The 19,804-nt window shown below is 37.6% G+C and overlaps 1 protein-coding gene across 1 annotated transcript in view; it reads left to right on the top strand.

The window, feature by feature from the left end:
* The window catches only part of MBD5 (methyl-CpG binding domain protein 5), a 146,645-nt gene that overhangs the window by 68,414 nt on the left and 58,427 nt on the right, over positions 1–19,804 (top strand). Inside the window, exon 2 of the mRNA XM_052635706.1 lies at positions 9,835–10,009. The gene's annotated coding sequence lies outside the window, so the exon portion shown is untranslated. The remainder of the gene's footprint in view (positions 1–9,834; positions 10,010–19,804) is intronic.

Raw genomic sequence — 19,804 nt, 5'->3', positions numbered from 1 at the left:
TGAATTTGCATATCTATGGGGTTTTTGGTGGCCAGTCTCTTCTATTATAAAGACTTCCCTGGTGGCTCAGACAGTAAATAAAAATGCCACTTCTATCATCAACTTAATTTGCATATCTATGGGGTTTTGGTGGCCAGTCTCTTCTATTATACTACTTGCCTATTCTAACACCAGTACTACAGCTAATTAATATATTTAACTGATAGAGCATTTATCCCCTTCTTGATTTTGTGTTCTTGTTTTGTTTTGTTCCTGTTTTATTCCCTGGTACCTTCTAAATTGCACTCATCTCCCATCCTAGTAAGGTCATGCTTAAAATCTTGCAAGCTAGGCTTCAGCATTATGTGAACCAAGAACTTCCAGATGTCCCAGCTAAGTTTAGAAAAGGAAGAGGAACTAGAGATCAAATTGCCAACATTCGCTGGACTATAGAGAGAGCAAGGGAATTTCAGAAAAATATCTATCTCTGTTTCATCAACTACACTAAGGCCTTTGACTGTGTGGATCATGGCAAACTGTGGAAAGCTCTTAGAGAGATGGAATACTAAACCATCTTACCTGTCTCCTGAGAAACTTGTATGCAGGTCAAGAAGCAACAGTTAGAACCCTGTATGGAACAACTGATTGGTTCAAGATCAAGAAAAGAGTAGGACAGGGCTGTTTGCTGTCACGTTGGCTTAACAGAGTGAGCACATCATGAGAAATGCCAGGCTGAATAAGTTACAATCCGGAATCAAGATAGGCAGGAGAAATAACAACACCTCAGATATATAAATGATACCACTCTAATGGCAGAAAATGAAGAGAAACTAAAGAGCCTCTTGATAAGGGTGAAGGAAGAGAGTGAAAAAGCTGGCTTAAGACTAAAGACTGAAAAAACTAAGATCATGGCATCTGGCCCTATTACTGCAGGGCAAATAGAAGGGGAAAGGTGGAAGTAGTGACAGATTTCCCCTTCTTGGGCTCCAAAATCACTGCAAATGGTAACTGCAGCTACGAAATCAGAAGATAATTGCTTCTTGGCAGGAAAGGGATGACAAACCTAGACAGTGTATTGAAAAGCAGAGACATTACTCTGCCAACAAAGATCTGTATAGTCAAGTGGTCAGGTATGGTTGTGAGAGCTGTACTGTAAAGAAAGCAGAATGTCAAAAACTTGATGCCTTCATACTGTGTTGCTTGAGAAGACTCCTGAAAGTCCCTTGAACAGCAAGGAGATCAAACCAGTCACTCTTACGGGAGATCAATCCTGAATATTCCCTGGAAGAACTGATACTGAAGCTGAAGGGAAGCACCAGTATTTTGGTCATCTGATGTGAACACACGACTCATTGGAAAAGTCCCTGATGCTGGGAAAGATTGAGAGTGCAATAAGAGGGTGTCAAAGGATGAGATGGCTGGACAGCATCATCAATGCAATAAACATGAACTTGGACAAACTCCGGGACATGGTAAGGGACAGGGAGGCAAGCTGCAATCCGTGGGGGTCACAAAGAATCAGACGAGACTGGGCAACTGAACAACAACAACTACCTTCTAAATCCTTTCATCTTTGGTTCTAATAATTTTCCAGTTTAGGTTCTCTAGGAAAATGATCATGTTGTCTTTACCTTTATTAATCATACCTCATTTTACTAATCATACCTCATTTGTCTGACTAAATATTCAAGACCAAGCCAATTCCATATAAACACCTAGGAAAGGACACATTTTTATCAACTGCTCCAGGAGGTTTTTTCCTTCTCTACCTATCCCTGTCTCAAATTAATCCTCCATTCATGCAAGATGAACTGGAGTTTTCTTTCTTTCTTCCTTTTTTTTTTTTTTGTATAAACAATTCTTTAAGTTTGTTATTCCAACCAAGATGTGAGGCTAGGGTGGTTAGCAAGGTAGAAAAGAGATTCAAAAGTAAAATAGCCCATTATATTAACTTTCTCTGACCTGAAATGGAAGTTTTCTTTCTTCTTTATTTGTTTGAGCATTTGATCACTTTGCCTTATAATTTTTAAAAGTCTATGTTTTGTCTTCCCAGCATTTTAACTTCTTCAGGTTAGACTATTTCTCCTGCCTTTCATATACTCACAGTTCCTTTCCTCCTCCTCTGATACCTGTACTGCATGTTCTTTAACTTCGTGTGTGTGTGTGTGTGTGTGTGTGTGCACGCGTGCGCTTGGTTGTGTCCAGCCTTTTGCAGCCCCCTGAACTGTGGCCCACCAGGCTCCTCTGTCCATGGGACTTCCCAGGCAAGAGTACAGGAATGGATTGCCATTTCCTTCTCCAGAGGATCTTCCTGACCCAGGGATGGAACCCGTGTCTCTTGTGTCTCCTGCGATGGCGGGCAGATTCTTTACTGTGGCACTACCTGGGAAGCTCCTTTAACTTCATATAAACTGTTATTCCAGCTTAGATTCTATGTTCCATATTTTAGTAACACATTTGCCATATCTCAGACTTCATTGCCCCTCTGTCTTTTACTCACCCCTCTTCAAAACCATGGTCCTATTTTATTTTTGTTTGTGATTTTCTTACATTTTTTTAAACTTATTAATTTGAGATTATTTCACACTTACCAAGAAGCTGCAGTAGTGCAAAGAACTCTACTCACACAAATCCAGCAATTAACATTTTTCTGTATTTACTGTATCATTCTCTCTTGCCCCACTCTATGTGAGTGTTTGTGTATGTTTTTGAGAATAGTTTGCTAGTAAATTGCAGAAATCATATAATCTGTTTTTGTTTTTCCTATGCCTATATACTCAATAAGTCAGAGGTCTGGTTCCGACCATACTGCTATCTTGTCTGCTAACTCATGTTCTGGTGAATAATGTCACATTTTGGATTCTGCCTTAAATTTATGATTGTTGAACTCAAATTGGCTTTCACCGCTACCTATATATAGGTGACTCTTTTTTAAATATATGAACACGGGGATTTTTGGGGATATCACATTCTTGTGATATTCTATGGAAATTTGATCAGATGATACATTATGTGTGATTTCAGTTGTTTAGAGCCGTTGAGTTTTTTTATGGCCAGCTATTTTTATTTATTTACCAGATATTTACATAGTGCTTACTACTGGCTGGACACTAAGTACTTTACAAATCTTTACCTACTCAATTTGTTCAGCACTGTGTGGTAGCCGGTATGGGGTTGCACAAAGTCGGACATGACTGAAGCGACTTAGCAGCAGCAGTGTGGTGGGTATTAGTGTTACCTTCATTTTGCACTTGAGAAAATTGAAGAACAGACATGTAACTTACCCTAAGTCATACACCAAGTACTGAGCTGAAATTTTAATATCAGCAGTCTGGGTATGGAATTGGTGCTCTTAATCATGATTTCTAGGGTTTTCCTCGCAAGATTCTGCTTTTTTCCATCTTATTCAACCTCATTTTCTAAGAGGCTGGTATTAAAAGCTATGCTTTCAACTTAATTTACATGGAAATAGTCTTTCTCTTTTTTTATTTATATTTCCTTTGTTTACAAAACATTTTATTAAGTGCCTAAATGACACCAGCAAATGTTATTGACTCAGACAGCTTTGGAAACAACACAACTGATAGTCAACAGCATATGATTCAAGTGATCAGAGCACAAGTAAACATTTGTCTGTTTTCAAATGGAAATGCTGTTTTGATTAATTCGTGATTTGTTCATGTGGAGGTCAGTTAAGAGACTTTCCTCTGTAGTTGAAATCAGGCTATGTTCTTCAAGTAAATAAAAACAAAATCACTGAAAAGTTATTCTCCATCTGACAGATGTCACTATCAGTGAATTACTACATAGGAATGAAATTGCATTTATAAATTAAGATACTTGTACACCAGCAATGCTGATGTTAGAAATGTCATGGATCTCTGATACAAAAACTGTTTCCAGCTTTATGTGCGTAGAGATTCATCTAATACTAGGAAGACTGACATTCTTTTTAATTTGTTTATTTTTGGCTGTGCTGGGTCTTTGTTGCTGTGTGCAACTTTCTCTAGTTGGCGCAGTGGGAGCTACTCTCTAGTTGTGGAGTACGGGCTCTAGGATGCGCCAGCGTTAGTAGTTGCTCCACACAGGCTCAGTAGTTGTGGCTCACAGGCTTATTTGCCTCACGGCATAAGGAATCTCCCCAGACCAAGGATCAAACCAGTGTCCCTTGCATTGCAAGGCAGATTCTTAACCAGTGAACCACCAGGGAAGCCCTGACATGTTTTTTAAAGCTGTATTTCTGATACTCCCTAGCACAAGTTCTCCACTTCAATTCGGTCAGCTCTGTTCCATGGGTATCTTATCTTGATAAACATAGATACATTGACTTCAATTGAAGTCAATCTTTATAGTCTTTCTTGCTTTTCTAGCTTACGTAGAAATGACAGCATTAGGAAGATCAGAAGAACATCTAATTCGGAGGAGGGTCTTCAGCGGTTTCCCAATGTTGGACACAAATTTAAATTTTAAAATTATATAAAGTATTTTAACACTGTCATAAAAACAGCATGCCCACTCAGATGTATACCAAATTATATATACACATCATGAAACAAAAACTGTGCTGCTTGTTTATATTTTATGAACTGCTGACTAAAGCCTTACCTCCAATTTCCATGTAGATATTTAGACTTCTTAAGAGGATTATTTTTATTTTTAAGTGTTTAGCCAGCCTTTAAAAAAAAATTGAGTCCATTGTTATATGTGTGCTTAGTTGTTCAGTTATGTCCAGCTCTTTGCAACCCCACAGACTGTAGCCTGCCAGGCTCCTCTGTTATGAAATTCACCAGGCAAGAATACTGGAGTGGGTAACCATTCCCTTCTCCTGGGGATCAGACCCAGGGATTGAACCTGGGTCTCCTAATTGCAGGCAGATTCTTTACAGTCAGAGCCACCAGGGAAGCCCACCATTGTTATATATCCAAATCAAATTATGCAAACAAGAGAACAGCTACAGTGTATCTAAGTTCCATTAAAAAAATACAAATATGACTTAGAGGCATCTTTCTACCATATATCCTTATCACTCATTTACAGTTCTGCAGTGGCAAATCAGTGTGACAATATTATACTAAAGTAAATCCTCTTGCTTAATTTAAGTTTTGGGTGGTTCTTGCCCATGTTTTCTCTTCATGATCAGAGATGTGAGTAAAGATTAGATAAGTCATTCCGTAGTGGAAACAAGATTTTCTTTACCTCTCTTCAAGCTTCTAGACCATTTTGACTGCAACAATCTTAAATATTGCCAAAGCCAAATTTGCTATTTTTTTAAAGTTGCCATTTATAATAGCTTTTCTGTGATAATCACAATTGTCTCCATGTTAGAAAGCTAATAAATAATACTATAATGTGGTCTCTTTATTTATATAATGGGATTCCATTTAGATTTTTATTAGACAAAGAGAGCTACAACTAAAATAATTTGAAAACAACTGATCTAGTTCAGCCCATTAATCTTAACAAATTGAAAAATTAAAGCTCAGATTATATGTCTTGCTCAGTTATACAGCTAGAAAATTGTGGATACTAAACTTCCTGTTAGTTCATTGTTCTTTCTAGTATTTCTTATCTCTGAGTTCCTATAGTACATTTAGTTTATACCATGCCGTTTAGCATTTATTGCCATGGTTTGTATACAGGCATTCATTTATTTATTTAATAGGTAATATCTGTTTGCCAGGTACTCTTCTAGTCGATGAAGATAGTCCCTGAACCCAGAAGTTGAGCTGAAAATAAGTTAAGAAAAGTAGATTATATTCAGCCCTCGTTTGATTTTGGTTAAATAACTAGCTTGTGTATCACTGAGTGATATTATCATTTCACTGCAAACTTTTCTTTATTTATGGTTATATTGTGGGGGAGTAAAAAAGTTCTCTAGGTGAGAAAAACGAAAAAGTCAACTCAAAGCATACTATTTTTATAACAAGTACCTGATAATATCATTATAAGAAAGAATATGGGGAGTGCTGTTACATAAAAACAGCACTGTAGAATGAGATAGTAACTCTTAAGCAGGACTGGAAGAGCCATAATAGAGGAGTTCTATTCTTAAAGAAGTTTACTTTTAAAAAGTAGGGGGAAAAAACTACTTTTTTAAACTTTTAAAACTTTTTTAAAAAGTAGAGTTTCAGAAAAACATCTACTTTTCCTTTATTGACTACGTCAAAGCCTTTGACTGGGTGGATTACAGCAAACTCTGGAAAATTCTTAAAGAGATGGGAATACCAGACCACTTGACCTGACTCCTGAGAAATCTGTATGCAGGTCAAGAAGCAACAGTTAGAACTGGACATGGAACAGCAGACTGGTTCCAAATTGGGAAAGGAGTATGTCAAGGCTGTATATTGTCACCCTGCTTATTTAACTTCTATGCAGAGTACATCACGCAAAATGCCAGGCACGATGAAGCACAAGCTGGAATCAAGTTCGCCAGGAGAAATATCAATAACCTCAGATACGCAGATGACACCATCCTTATGGCAGAAAGCAAAAAAGAACTAAAGAGCCTCTTGATGAAAGTGAAAGAGGAGAGTGAAAAAGTTGGCTTAAAACTCAGCATTCAGAAAACTAAGATCATGGCATCTGGTCCCATCACTTCATGGCAAATAGATGGGGAAACAATGGAAACAGTGAGAGACTTTATTTGGCGGGGGGCTCTAAAATCACTGCAGATGGTGACTGCAGCCATGGAATTAAAAGACGCTTGCTTCTTGGAAGAAAAGCTATGACCAACCTAGACAGCACATTAAAAAGCAGAGATATTACTTTACCAACAAAGGTCCATCTAGTCAAAGCTATAATTTTTCCAGTAATCACGTATGATTATGAGAGTTAGACTATAAAGAAAGTTGAGTGCCAAAAAATTGATGCTTTTGAAGTGTGGTGTTGGAGAAGACTCTTGGGAGTCCCTTGGACTGCAAGGAGATCCAACCTGTCAATTCTAAAGGAAATCAGTCCTAAATATTCATTGTAAGGACTGATACTGAAGCTGAAACTCCAATACTTTGGCCACCTGATGCAAAGAATCAACTCATTGGAAAAGACCCTGATGCTGGGAAAGATTGAAGGCCGGAGGAGAAGGGGACGATAGAGGATAAGATGGTTGGATGGCATCACCGACGCAACGGACTTGAGTTTGAGTAGGCTCTGGTAGTTGGTGATGGACAGGGAAGCCTGGCATGCTGAAGTCTATGGGGTCGCAAAGAGTTGGACATGACTGAGTGACTGAACTGAAACCATAATGGAAAAGAATATTCAGAAAAAGAATGTATATATGTGTAAAACTGAGTCACTTTGCTGTATAGCAGAGATTGACACAATATGGTAAATCAACTATTCTTCAGTTTTTCATTTTAATTAGCAAGGGTTTTTGTCTATTATGTGTGCTAAGTCTCTTCAATCACGTCTGACTTTGTGCAGCCCCATGGAATGCAGTCTTCCAGGCTCCTCTGTCTATGGGATTCTCCAGGCAAGAATAGTGGAGTGGGTTGCCATTTCCTCCTCCAGGGAATCTTCCCAACCCAGGGATCAAACCTATGTCTCCTGTGTCTCTTGCATTGGCAGGTGGGTTCTTTACCACCAAGGCCACCTAGAAAATCCTTTGCCTGTTTTGGTGACTAATACATCCATATGTTCACAAAGCTTATTTCTGATCAGAGGAGACAGATGATAATAGGGTAGATAGTAAAACATGTAGCATGTTATTCATAGTGATAAATACTAAGAAGAAAAAGTTAGGAAAGAGGGGAAATTAATTATTGGAGAGGAAAAGGGAAGATAAAATTATTTAATTTCTCTTGCCTTTATTTTCTCAGCTCTAGAAAAGAAAAAATAGTGGTGGTTACTTATAAGGTTGTGACAAAGATTAAATGAGCTGATATGTGTATGTATAAAGTCTCAGATGATAGAATATCAGCCAATATTATTTATACATTTGTCTAAAACAACTTTAGCACAGTAGTCATCTTATTTTCATCACTTATGGACTTCTGTTTTTAAAGGATATAGTTCCAGTTTTGAGCTACTTTATCTACAGGATAAGACTCCCTCATCCATATCTTGCTTCTTTTAGCTTCTACTTCCAATACAGTCACATCTAATATCACTTTCTTAGAGGCAAATCATCATTCTTTCGTAGTGTTTCTTCTGCAGAACAATGTTTGCTTATCTAGATGACAGGTCATTTTCTATTTAAGTCATCGAGCAGGCGTCCAGATCTTCCTGTGGAAAATATTCGTTAATGCCTCATCACTTACATCTCAAGGTTAATAGGTCTAAGAAAATGAGACCTTTATGCTTGCTTTTCAGCTAAAAATGAGTAGAATATTGGAATTGGTATTACCAAACAAATATAAAATCTTCAGTATTAATCTTTTCACACGAAGATCATTTGCACAGATTAGTGAAAGTTTCAGGCCTCCTAGTAACCTTTCTTTGCCTGTGTAACCTCTTGCATCCTTAAATGTATCCTGTCTCCTCCTTTCCCTGAAAACTGGACTTGCCCTTTGTGTTCCTTTAGCACTCCATACCTAGCCCTGTCACAACTGGTATTACTCAGTATTGCAATTACCTGTTTACCTAACCTGCCCAATTCCCTATGCCCACCTCTCAGGCAGTAAGCTCCTCAGGCTGGGGTGGACACCGGGGAAACTAGGTTCTCTTTGTGTCTGCGTCCCGAGTATCTATTACGGTGCTTTACATATAGTTGATTATCGATAAATACTTAAAACATTCAGTATAATGCCTGGAGTACCTTTAACATATCAAGATTATAGAAACTTACTTATTTAACCTTGGTCCCACATCCCTTAATTGTTTCTTTATCTCTCTTGGCTGCTTCTTGAGGAATAGCATTGCTCAAGCATGCTGCTACCCCTGTCCTACATTGTCCCCTGTCCTTCTTTGGCCCAAAATTAAAAAGAAAAAGGAGGCCGGATATTTGGAAAGATCCCAAAGTTAGAGGAGCACCCTGTGGGGTAATTATGGTCCAGGATGTGACCCCTACTCTTCCAACTGAGAAACATTGATTTTGCCATTCCTCTCAAGGTGATGGGCCTCTAGTGTCTGACACAGGCCATCTATATTTCCAAGAACTTAATTTATAAACCAATTGACTATTTGTTGATTGGTTTGTTTACACGGATTGAAATACTTGTATCTGATACCTGTCATAAGTTAATGATATCAAAGCCTCTGTGAAATCCATCAAATAATCAGAAGATTGTTCAGTGACGATGGAAACCGAGCAAAATGAGTTAAACTGCACCAAAGATAATTTGGTGCAGTTCCCAAGCTGAGGAACAGCCTTATCATTGTTTCCCTGATGGCTAGGAGAAAATTAAGTAAAGGGTGATAAGGTCTCAAGTGTTTTGAAAGTGTTTACAATTTTTTTTTCTTATTTGCTAAAAGAAAGCACTTTTAAATGTCAGGGGGACAACGTCATGTTGTAACTCAATATTAATAATGTACAGTTTGGTTCCATAATTCTTCGATTCCAACATTAAGTTCCTGAAGTAGTGGTATTGCTGACAATGGTACTAAGACAGAAAGAAAGAAAAAGGATTAAAGTTGGATGAGCATTCTCTGTACCCTCTGCCTCTAACTCAACAATCACCAACGTCTGGGGGTCAAATCAACTTCATTGAGAAAGTTGACTGTGCTTGTGTTTTTAGCTGGCTTACTGGCTGGCATTCCTTCAGAAACTAATAATGCATATCCACTGAGAGTTTATCTTCTACCCTTGTGAAGAAACTATGAAGTATAGGTTAAGTGGTCATTAAAAAAAGTAAGCTGTACCTCTTGGCAAGGGCTAGAGTCTGTGCCTCAAGCCTTACCTCAAGGTCCTTTCTATTCCAGAGTTTGGAAACCCAAGTGCCTACAGAGGCCAGGCTGGTGGGAATGAAGCAGGAAGCCACCGCAGTGAACTGGAGAGCCGAGTCCTGTCTGAAGGAGCAGCCACTGATCTGTTCCAGATAATTGTTGCAAGGCAGGAATGCTGACCTAGTGTTAACCACATTGTCCAGTTTCCCAGGTAACGCAAGAAATGCAAATTTTCATATGCCTTCTGATTTAAATATTGTCAATAATTCACTTGTATTATTATTCTTGAACTGTGCGTGCACCAAATACTGCCACTGGTGAGATTTGGCCTAGAGCCCTCTGATTGTAACTTGGTTTTATATTTTGCTCTCCAGTTCCTGTTTGTTGAATTGGAGAGTTTATTTTCTACATGTTTTGCTTTTCTGCAGCATGTTCGGTAAAATATTCTATGCCCGGTTTTTGTGCTATTGAAACTACCCGCCTCTCTAAATTGAATGTTTTGTGCGTAAGTTTTCTTTGGCTGCTACATTTTCTCTGCCACCTTCAGCATTCCAGTGAGCAGTCACATGCTAAATGGAGCCTCCTTGAGACACTTTTCATATGACACCACTAACCATCTACAGGTATTACTACTTACTCATTTCATTCCGGATGTGTAAGCTAAATAAACACAGTAAAATATCATTTATTTCATGGAACTTAGAGATTGTGTGCTTTGGGCTCCCCCATCTAGAATTAACACAGAGACCATCTTCCTCCTCTTGCATTTTGAGAGAACTTTTCAGATAATTAATTAGACTATGGTTATCTTTAACATTTAATTATATTTGATAGAGATGTTGATTAGACTTGAGTGTTCCTAAATACTTATACATATTTAGAGACAATGTATTTGTTTCTCCAGTGGCTGAGGAGTCTTCCTCTTTTCTCTTTGAGTAACCCCATTGCCAGGTGAATTGAAGAATGCTAAACATTTTTTTAAGTAAAAGAGTACATAAACATTAGCTGTTTCAATATGCTGTGCAACCCCAAAATGGACCAAAGTCATGTTTGTTTCATTCTTAGTACAGTTTTAATTTTTAAAAAGCTGATATACATTATTGTTTAATGATTCAACCTATTGAGCTCCACCTTGAGTAACCAGAATACCAATCATGCACAGATAAAATGTGAAAATCACCCCTTCAACTTGCTTACTGCACTCTTAAAAAGATTATGTTAATGAAGGCAAGTATTTTTTTTAATAAATAATCCTTATGAGAAACTTTACTGTACTATAAAATAGCAAAAATATCCAAGTATGTTGATGCTTAATATATAGAAGTAAATCATAAAGAAATTTTCCCTGAGAGTTCTAATGAGTTTATTATGTCCTAGATGTTCTGGTGTGACCTGCTATACTTTCAGACAGTTCTCTGAATTTTTTTAAAATAATAGAATCCGTGATTATTCGCTTTTCGACTTTTAAGAAAGTAAAATGCATAGTAAGCATTTTCTTCATGTGCATACAAACCCTCACTTTCCTTCTATATTTTCAAAAGCACAAAGGGAAGCTTTACCTTAAAGTTAATTGTCTCAATTGTGTTTTCTGCGTAGTCATGTAGAATGGCAAGGGCAAAGAAAGAGCTCAGTGGTGTGTAGTAATACATGTGAATTCCTGAATCTTATCAGAGAGAGTTATAAGGAGAATTCAGTTTAGACTTGGAAAGCCAAATAATGACTGGAGAAACCAGGAAGGCTTCTCTGAGGAGGTGATGTTTAAACTGAGATAAACAGAAGTTGGTTTAACGAAAAACGTGAGTGTGGTGGTGAGAGATGTCATGCCAAGCAGAAGAGTAAGGGTGATAGGCTGAGGCATTTTTAGAACCAGTCAAAGGGAGAGCCTTAGTTTTTGTTTGTACTTTGTAGGTCATTCTGGTTAATGTGTTCTTTCTGACTCTCCTTTTTCTCCACGTAGAGAAATAACAGCATAATACCAGTGGGCTTCCCTGGTGGCTCAGATAGTAGAGAATCTGCCTTCAATGGGGGAGACCTGGGTTCGATCTCTGGGTTGGCAAGATCCCCTGGAGAAGGAAATGGCAGCCCACTCCAGTATTCTTGCCTGGAAAATTCCATGGACAGAGGAGCCTGGTGGGCTACAGTCCATGGGGTGGCAAAGAGTCGGACATGACTGAAGCAGCTTAGCATGCATGCACATAAATAATAATGTAGATATTTATTATGTGCTAGGTACTGGTTTAAGACTTTTAGCTTATTGTACCCCCAAAGCAGAACAGTTCTATAAAATCTCCATTTTGTAAGGAAAGAATGTTTTTAAAACCTACCCAAAGTCACAAGGATAGAGCTACAGGACTTCCCTGCAGTCCAGAGGTTAAGATTACAAGCTCCCAAGGCAGGGGTCACAGCTTCAATCCCTGGTCAGAGAACTAATATTCCACATGATGCACAGCGTGGACAAAAATTTTTTTAAATAAAAACAAAATAAACAGAAATGACTATCCTCAACAAAACTTAAAAAAAGAAGAGATAGAGCTACGTAGCATCTCAATACTGTAGTTAAGTTAAATAAAACCCTATTTAAGACTTTGAGATCACTTCCAGTGTAGTATTTGGCTGTTTGAAATAATACTGCTGATTCAGTGTGTTGGAAGACTAGGCTACGCTCCGTGAAACAGCTCATCCCTGTTCCACATGGTGCTGGCTAGACTCATGTATATGTCTCTGGGGCTTCAGACGGACCAGCTGGATTTCTCTCTCTCCACATGGTCTCTTATCCTCAAAGGGCCAGTTCCAGTTCTTTGTGTGACAGTGGCATTCCAAGAAGCAAGAGTGGAAGATACAAGGCCTCTTGAGGCTTAGGTCCATCCCTTGAGCTATATCACATTCTACTGATCAAAGCAAGTCACAAGGTCAGCCCAGATCCAAAGGGCAGAGTAATAAATCTCATTTCCTAATGGAAGGAACTACAAGATATTTGTGGCCAATTGCAGCCTGCTACATTTAGCATTTAGTCTTCTAAAGGCTTCTGTGTGCCTAGATGTGTAAGTTGCTGAACGTTGCAAACATGAAATGGCCTGTATAAATTATCCTCCTGACCAATGATGGGCAGAGTTCAGTTTCCGTGTTACCTTGCCTCTGAGGGCTGATGTCATCCTCATACACAGTTTCTGAACATTAACACTCTTCTACACTGAAAGGGCAAGGATGTTTGAAACCAGAGAGTTTTAACAATCAGGGCAGGAAAGATGTGCTTATATCCTGATAAATTTGTAAAACAAATGTAAATTCCACTGGGGTAGTTTGGGGTGAGTAAGTGGAGCCTGGCAGAGGCATTAGGACTCTTACAAAAGATATATCTGAGAGGTCTGTTTTGGAAAAAGTGGCTGCACAGTGAAGATAAGAACCAAATGAAAATAACAACCAGAGTTAAAATGAAGCTAATTTATTGGAAGATTTTTTTTAAATGAAAGAAGATATAACTGTAAGATGAGCATGCTCATAAATAAAAATGCATAGCTTAAACAAATAGGTGAAAGGTGAAACATGGCAAGGTTGGATGGGAGGGCTGGCTAAGTGCTATAAAGGAACTGTGTAAATTGGTATGAGGGTGAAAGATAACTGAAAGGGGCAAATATCATTTAGGGTTACCCTAACAAGCATAATTTAACTAATGGAAAGAGGATGAGTGTATCCGTTTATTACCCAATCAAATAATAATAATGTTGTAGTTACTCAGACATTATGCTTCAAAATGCTAATGCTCATGTTATTTCTTAATCCAGTCATATCTGTTGTTGCATGTACATATTGTTTCAGAATTTAGATAGAGAAGGTTTCTTTTCTTTCTTTTTTTTTTTTTTTACTTTATTTTGCTTTACAGTACTGTATTGGTTTTGCCGTACATTGACATGAATCAGCCACGGGTGTACATGAGTTCCCAATCCTGAATCCCCCTCCCACCTCCTACCCCATATCATCTCTCTGGATCATCCCCTTGCACCAGCCCCAAGCTGTATCAAACATAGACTGGCGATTCATTTCTTACATGATAGTATACATGTTTCAATGCCATTCTCCAAAATTATCCTACCCTCTCCCTCTCCCACAGAGTGAGGTTTCATGTGAGCCTTTTTTCTCAAGTGTTGAACATGAGGCATTAATCCTTGCAAATGTCAGAATGGAAGAGATTTCCTTTTTTTGTTATTGAAGTATAGTTGACTTACTGGAGGAGACTTCTAAACTTTGAATATTTCATGAGTTAACTTTATAATCATTGCATATAAAATATATGTGATAATTTACACATGTTAAATATTGGTATTTTATCTAATTTACATGGTCTCATTTTGATAAATCAGTAGTTCATTCAGTATTCATTCTGTCCTACTGTGTATCCAAGTAATGCCACTGAGCACAAGATTAATGTATGATTAACGTGATAAACATTTTAATAGAATTTATTCGTAGTATCACATGACTTAAAAATCAATTCATTGTTTTCACCATTAATCAAGTTTGTGACATTATTCAGAAAAATATATGATGTTTGTTGTTATTCAGAGAAATTTATGAAAAGTAGCTACTTATTTTCATGATGTCATATTCTCTGATATCTAGTCTTCTTGGTATTTTGGGTATAACTTCTAAAATATACACTTAACACTGCATAACACAGTGAGTTTATTCTTAGGTTGACAAGAATGTTGCTAAAGCTGAGAGAGAAAAAGCCGTCTATTGCCTTAGTTAGCATCATGTTGAAATACAGGTTTCATTTTTATATGGTTGCATTCATTTTAGTGGTTCCTTTATTAATCCAATCAAAGTGTGTATATAAGCTATTTAAATAAAACTCTGATGTGCTTTACAAATAAAATAAAAAGTTAGCATATTATTTTTCTTAGAAGCCCCACCATGCTTTTTCTACACAAAAAGTATTACTCAGAGATTGTGAGATCATTATGGACAAAGCTAGAGCAAAAAAAAAAATCCCTTGTGTTTTTTGTCAACATGCATAGTTCCTGGCTTCTATGACTTCTTTTTAAATCTTCTCTTTCATTTTAGATGCCTGTGTTGCTAAAAACCTTACAAGTCTATATGGTAAAAAAGTGTTTAAGCACCTCCTGTAGGCGAGGCAGTAAACTTGCTTTAATCAGGAAATGCAACTATTGGAAGAACCTAGAGAAACAAGGTCCCTGATGTAAGGAGTTAGTTTACATTCCTGTGAAGAAAGATCAACAAACAAATAAATGACCAAAAAAAAATATCAGTTAATAAGAGGTATCAGTGAATTAACAATGTGTGGGAGAATACTTAGGATTTACAGTGTCTCTTTGGGGAGTTGACGTCTAACTTTAATTCTGAATGAAGCCAATGCAAAGAATTAAATCAGGTCACTAAAATTCAGTTCAACAAAAGCCAACTGTCATAGACTTATTTGCATATTGAGAGGGGGATGGAAAATGAAAATGTTGGTAGAATGGTGGCAGATATTCTCCTCAGAACACATACACACACACACATCCTACTTTTTTTATTTTATTTTTATTTCTGCCAGAAATGTTTGTGACATCAATTTAAATAATGTCCTGTGTGTAAGATCTCAGTGTGTGTGTGTGTGTAAGATCTCAGTGTGTGTCCTGTGTGTAAGATGTCCTGTGTGTACTGATCCTCAGTGTTAGTGAGACAAAAGTGCCTTTCATGTTTCCGGACATTTTAGTTTTAATCTGTGTCTTTGGGGCTTAAACCAAGTCATGTAAACAAGGTAGGTCATAATGAAATCTTCAGGAGAGGTGAAGGGAAAATGTTGTGGATATGTAGTTTTTATGTGAAATTTGAAAAAAAGGATAAACTTTTGTTTTTAATGATAAAACTATAAAAATAAAACTTTAATGAGTCTTGAATAATTGGTCTATATAGAAGATAAAGTTATCAGAATCTCAGAGGCAAATAGAATAGACTATAATATTTAGCAAAAGAGGGCATGTATCAGTTTTCAGAAGTTTGAGATGCATGGCCTTCTCAGTAAACTATCAAAATGGCAATAGATTTATGTACAGAGATATTTGTCTGATTTATTTGTAACTGTGAAAATTTAGGAGAAAAATCTATTTCCACAAAAGGGAAGTAAATATTGAATGCCATAGTAAAATGCTTAAGTTGAAAATAAAGTGCAAAGTGGTAATAATTCAATATTTAAAGAAGGCACTATTATACATAGAAAAAAATTGGAATTAGCTTAGCTTTTTTCAAGAGCAATTTGGCAGTGCCTCCAAAGCTTAAATGTGCAGAACCAACATTAATATGATTGATATTCCAATAGATGAATATTTGTAAATTTATATAGTAGAATACTATTCAAATGTTTAAAATGAATAAATTGGATCTATATAGCTGCAGAAGAGATAGATCTGTATATGTCAACAGAGAGAGCACTCAAAACAATGTTGAATTTTAAAAAGCAAGTTGAAGAATATATATGTATAATAGTATTTATGTAAAAGTAAAAACTTTAAAATACATATAACAAAGCCAAATATTGTTTACCTATAAAAACAGCCTGGAAGGATTGATTGTTGCTGTTCAGTCACTGAGTCATGTCCGACTCTTTGAGACCCCATGGAATGCAGCACATCAGGCTTCCCTGTCCCATCTGTGGGCTTCCCGAGTGGCTCCCAGAGCTTACTCAAACTCATGTCCATTGAGTCAGTGATGCCGTCCAACTATCTCATCCTCTGTCGTCCCCTTCTCCTTCTGTCCTCAATCTTTCCCAGCGTCAGGGTCCTTTCCAGTAAGTCAGCTCTTCGCATCAGGTGGTCAAAGTATTGGAGCTTCAGCTTCAACCTCAGTCCTTCCAATGAATATTCAGGGTTGATTTCCTTTAGGACTGACTGGTTTGATCTCCTTGCCGTGCAAGGGACTCTCTACAGACCAGAATGGGAGTGTTAGTTTTCTTTAGGCCAGAGGGGAGGGGAACAGGACTAAAAAGAGAAACTGGATGGGAGTGAGGGATAGTATTGAACTTCATCTGTAATGTTTTCTAAGTGTTTGTTTTTTTTTTTTAATTAGCAAAGTGACAAAATGCATTGTAAATTTGGAGTGGTAGCTCATTGTTTATTAGACTCTTTCTAATGTGTGCTTTTAAAACTTTTTAAAACAATGATTGAGAGTCATCCATGTTTGCAGTGGTTATTATTCAATGGTGAGATTAGAGTTCAATTTTAATTTTAATTTTCATCACAAACATCTCTGAATTTTCCAAATTTATAAAATAAATGTTGAGGAAATCAGTCCCACTTAGAAATAAACAAATGATAATAGTCGCTGGACTTCAGCTCTGTGAGGAGTTCCTAAGGCCCTTAACAATTAAGCTGCCTTTAAAATGCCAAAGTATCAGCCAAAAAAAAAAAGAATGACCCTCCCAGGAACAAAAGGAAGAAGTAGGCCAGCCATGGAAATGTGAAACCGGATCCTATCCTGGGAAGGGAAGCTGGTACAGAAGTCTGAGTCAGTGGGTCTCAAACTTGAGCATGCCATTGACTCACCTAGAGGGCTTGTTTGTTTGTTTGTTTGTTTTAAAAGATTGCCCTCCAGGGTTTCTGATTCAAAAAGTATGGGGTCAGTTCTGTGATTCTGCATTTGTAACAGGATCCCAGCTGTTAACAGTAATGATGGCGGTCCCAGGACCATGCTTTCAAAACTGCAGGTCTAAAACCCAGCCGTCAGATCTTTGTAGTTTTTACTGAAATATGAAGAAGATATTTGGCAGAAATCAGTCTGATGTCATTATCTGGCAGATCCACACATTACTTAAGGGCGTGAGCCAGTCCATCTCAGGAAAGTTGGAGTCACACTCAAGAGCAGGCAAACTAAAAAGAAAGAGAAATTGGCATCAAATGATCAGAAAGCTTGAAAGTAAGGGAAATGAGAGCTGGTCCAATCTAAAGACCACAGGCCATGGAAGACTTTTCTTTAGGAAAAAGTAAGGTAATAAAACGAGCGTGAAAAAAGACTGTAAAAATCATGTTTTCTCATCAGTGTCTGTTGCTGTTTGATCAGACTGGGAGTCCAGAATGACACAGAATTCTTTCCCATCTTTCACTAGCACCAGGAGCTCTACTAGGCAGGAAACTCCCTGAGAACAGGGACTGTTCTTCCCTTCCTTGCTTTCTCCATCCTTTCCTGACCCCCTCCCTCCCTCTTTCTTTTCTATTCTTCCCCACTAGCAGCTTTTTTTTTTTCCCCTCAGCAGCTCTTTAGTGCCAGACATTGCCCTGGGCTTTAGATAAAGTGATATCTTACCACCTTTGTGGAACTTCCCAGGTGGCTCAATAGTGAAGAATCAGGAGCCTCGGGAGATGAGGGTTCAATCCCTGGGTTGGGAAGATCCCCTGGAGGAGGAAACGGCCTCTCACTCTAGTATTCTTGCCTGGAGAATCCCATGGATAGAGGAGCCTGAGGTTGCAGAGTCAGACATGGCTAAGCGGCTAAGCACACACACCACCTTTGTACTCCAGCACATAGCATAGGCCTCATACATAATAGCTGCTCACTAACTATGGAATGAAACATGAATAAACACATACATGATCAACAGGGATCATGGTTAAAGGGGCAATGAATGAGAGACAGAAATAAGGTGCTATGCCTGCAAGCAGGTCATTTCTATAAGAGGCATAGACCCAGTAGAGTGGGCCTAGCAATGTAATTAGCACCTTGAGTCACCACTGAGAATGCACTACTTGGCACCTTCCTTTATACTCCACATTTTTCCCAATAAATTTTTGCTACTTTTCCCACTGCTTGCCAGTGTTTCCCACTCCCATCCCTATGCTTCCTGACTTTCAGCTAAATTAGTATATGCTTCATTACAACACCTTTAATCTGCCTCACAGCCAAGGCAGCAAATAAGGCATATGTCTGAATACATAATGCTTTTAACTATATTCTCCTACTTTCCCAATGAAAAAATCTGAAGAAAGGTTTGGAACTTGAGTAGTTTTATGTCTGTTAACACTGTTTAATTTATTTAATTTGTTTACTGAGTCATACATCCATATATAAAACTATCTAAAATATTATTTTTTATTTAGAATTTAAACAGTCTTAATACTGTGATATGAATCTTAAGTCATTTAACACAGTTTTTGAGAGCATATTACCTTTACTTTCAGTTAAGTTGTTTAAGATTCAGCATTTTTAATCGTGGATGATGCTGTCACCAGAAATTTTTATCAACAAACTACAAGTTCCACTCATATAACACTAGAATAGTTTTTTTCATTCATCCTTTAGTGTACTTTCATGAGTTCCACAAGGTAATCACACACTGTGTATTAAATTGATTATAGAAAGTCTTCTTTGCCACATCAGTGCTAGCAACTGTGGTATCACATTCTTCACCAGAATGAAGTACTAAATCTTTTTAAAAATTTATTTGCCATCTTTGTTTATTCACCAGTTCCATTAAGATGACCTCTTGTATCATTCCACCTTAGCACTGACTGCTGCTGTTTCAGGCCAATGTGTCTTCTCCCCAGACAGTACCTTGTAACACAAAAAAGGAATTAAGAGAATGCTCCATTATAGAAGGGAATTTGTAAATCTTAAGTAAAGTGATTCCCACTCTTATAGCCAAGAACAGTGGGGGAAAGTCTTCTCATACTTGGGAATGCACTGTGTGTTTATTTCCTTTCAATTTTCTCTTCAAAAAAAAAAAACAGAAACCCTCTTGTTTAGGTGAATATAATGATGAGAAAAGTAAATCATATGGGTTTGTAGAATTAAAGAGTAATCAAAAGTGATTGCATTAACACACAGCTTTCTAGTTGTTAGGTCACAAGAGGTGATAGATATGTTTTTATTGCCAGAAGGAGGTTGTATATATGTGTAATGCCATGTTTATGAGCCTGTCTCTAGTAATTAGAAAGCTACATGTGTTGAAGAGCCAGCAGACTAGTTGATCTGGAGTAAGTAGATCAAGCTGGAAGAAGAAAAGTTGACTTTGACA

Source organism: Budorcas taxicolor, chromosome 2, assembly GCF_023091745.1.
Source record: "Budorcas taxicolor isolate Tak-1 chromosome 2, Takin1.1, whole genome shotgun sequence".
NCBI lineage: Eukaryota > Metazoa > Chordata > Mammalia > Artiodactyla > Bovidae > Budorcas > Budorcas taxicolor.
This window is presented reverse-complemented; position numbering and strand designations above follow the sequence as displayed.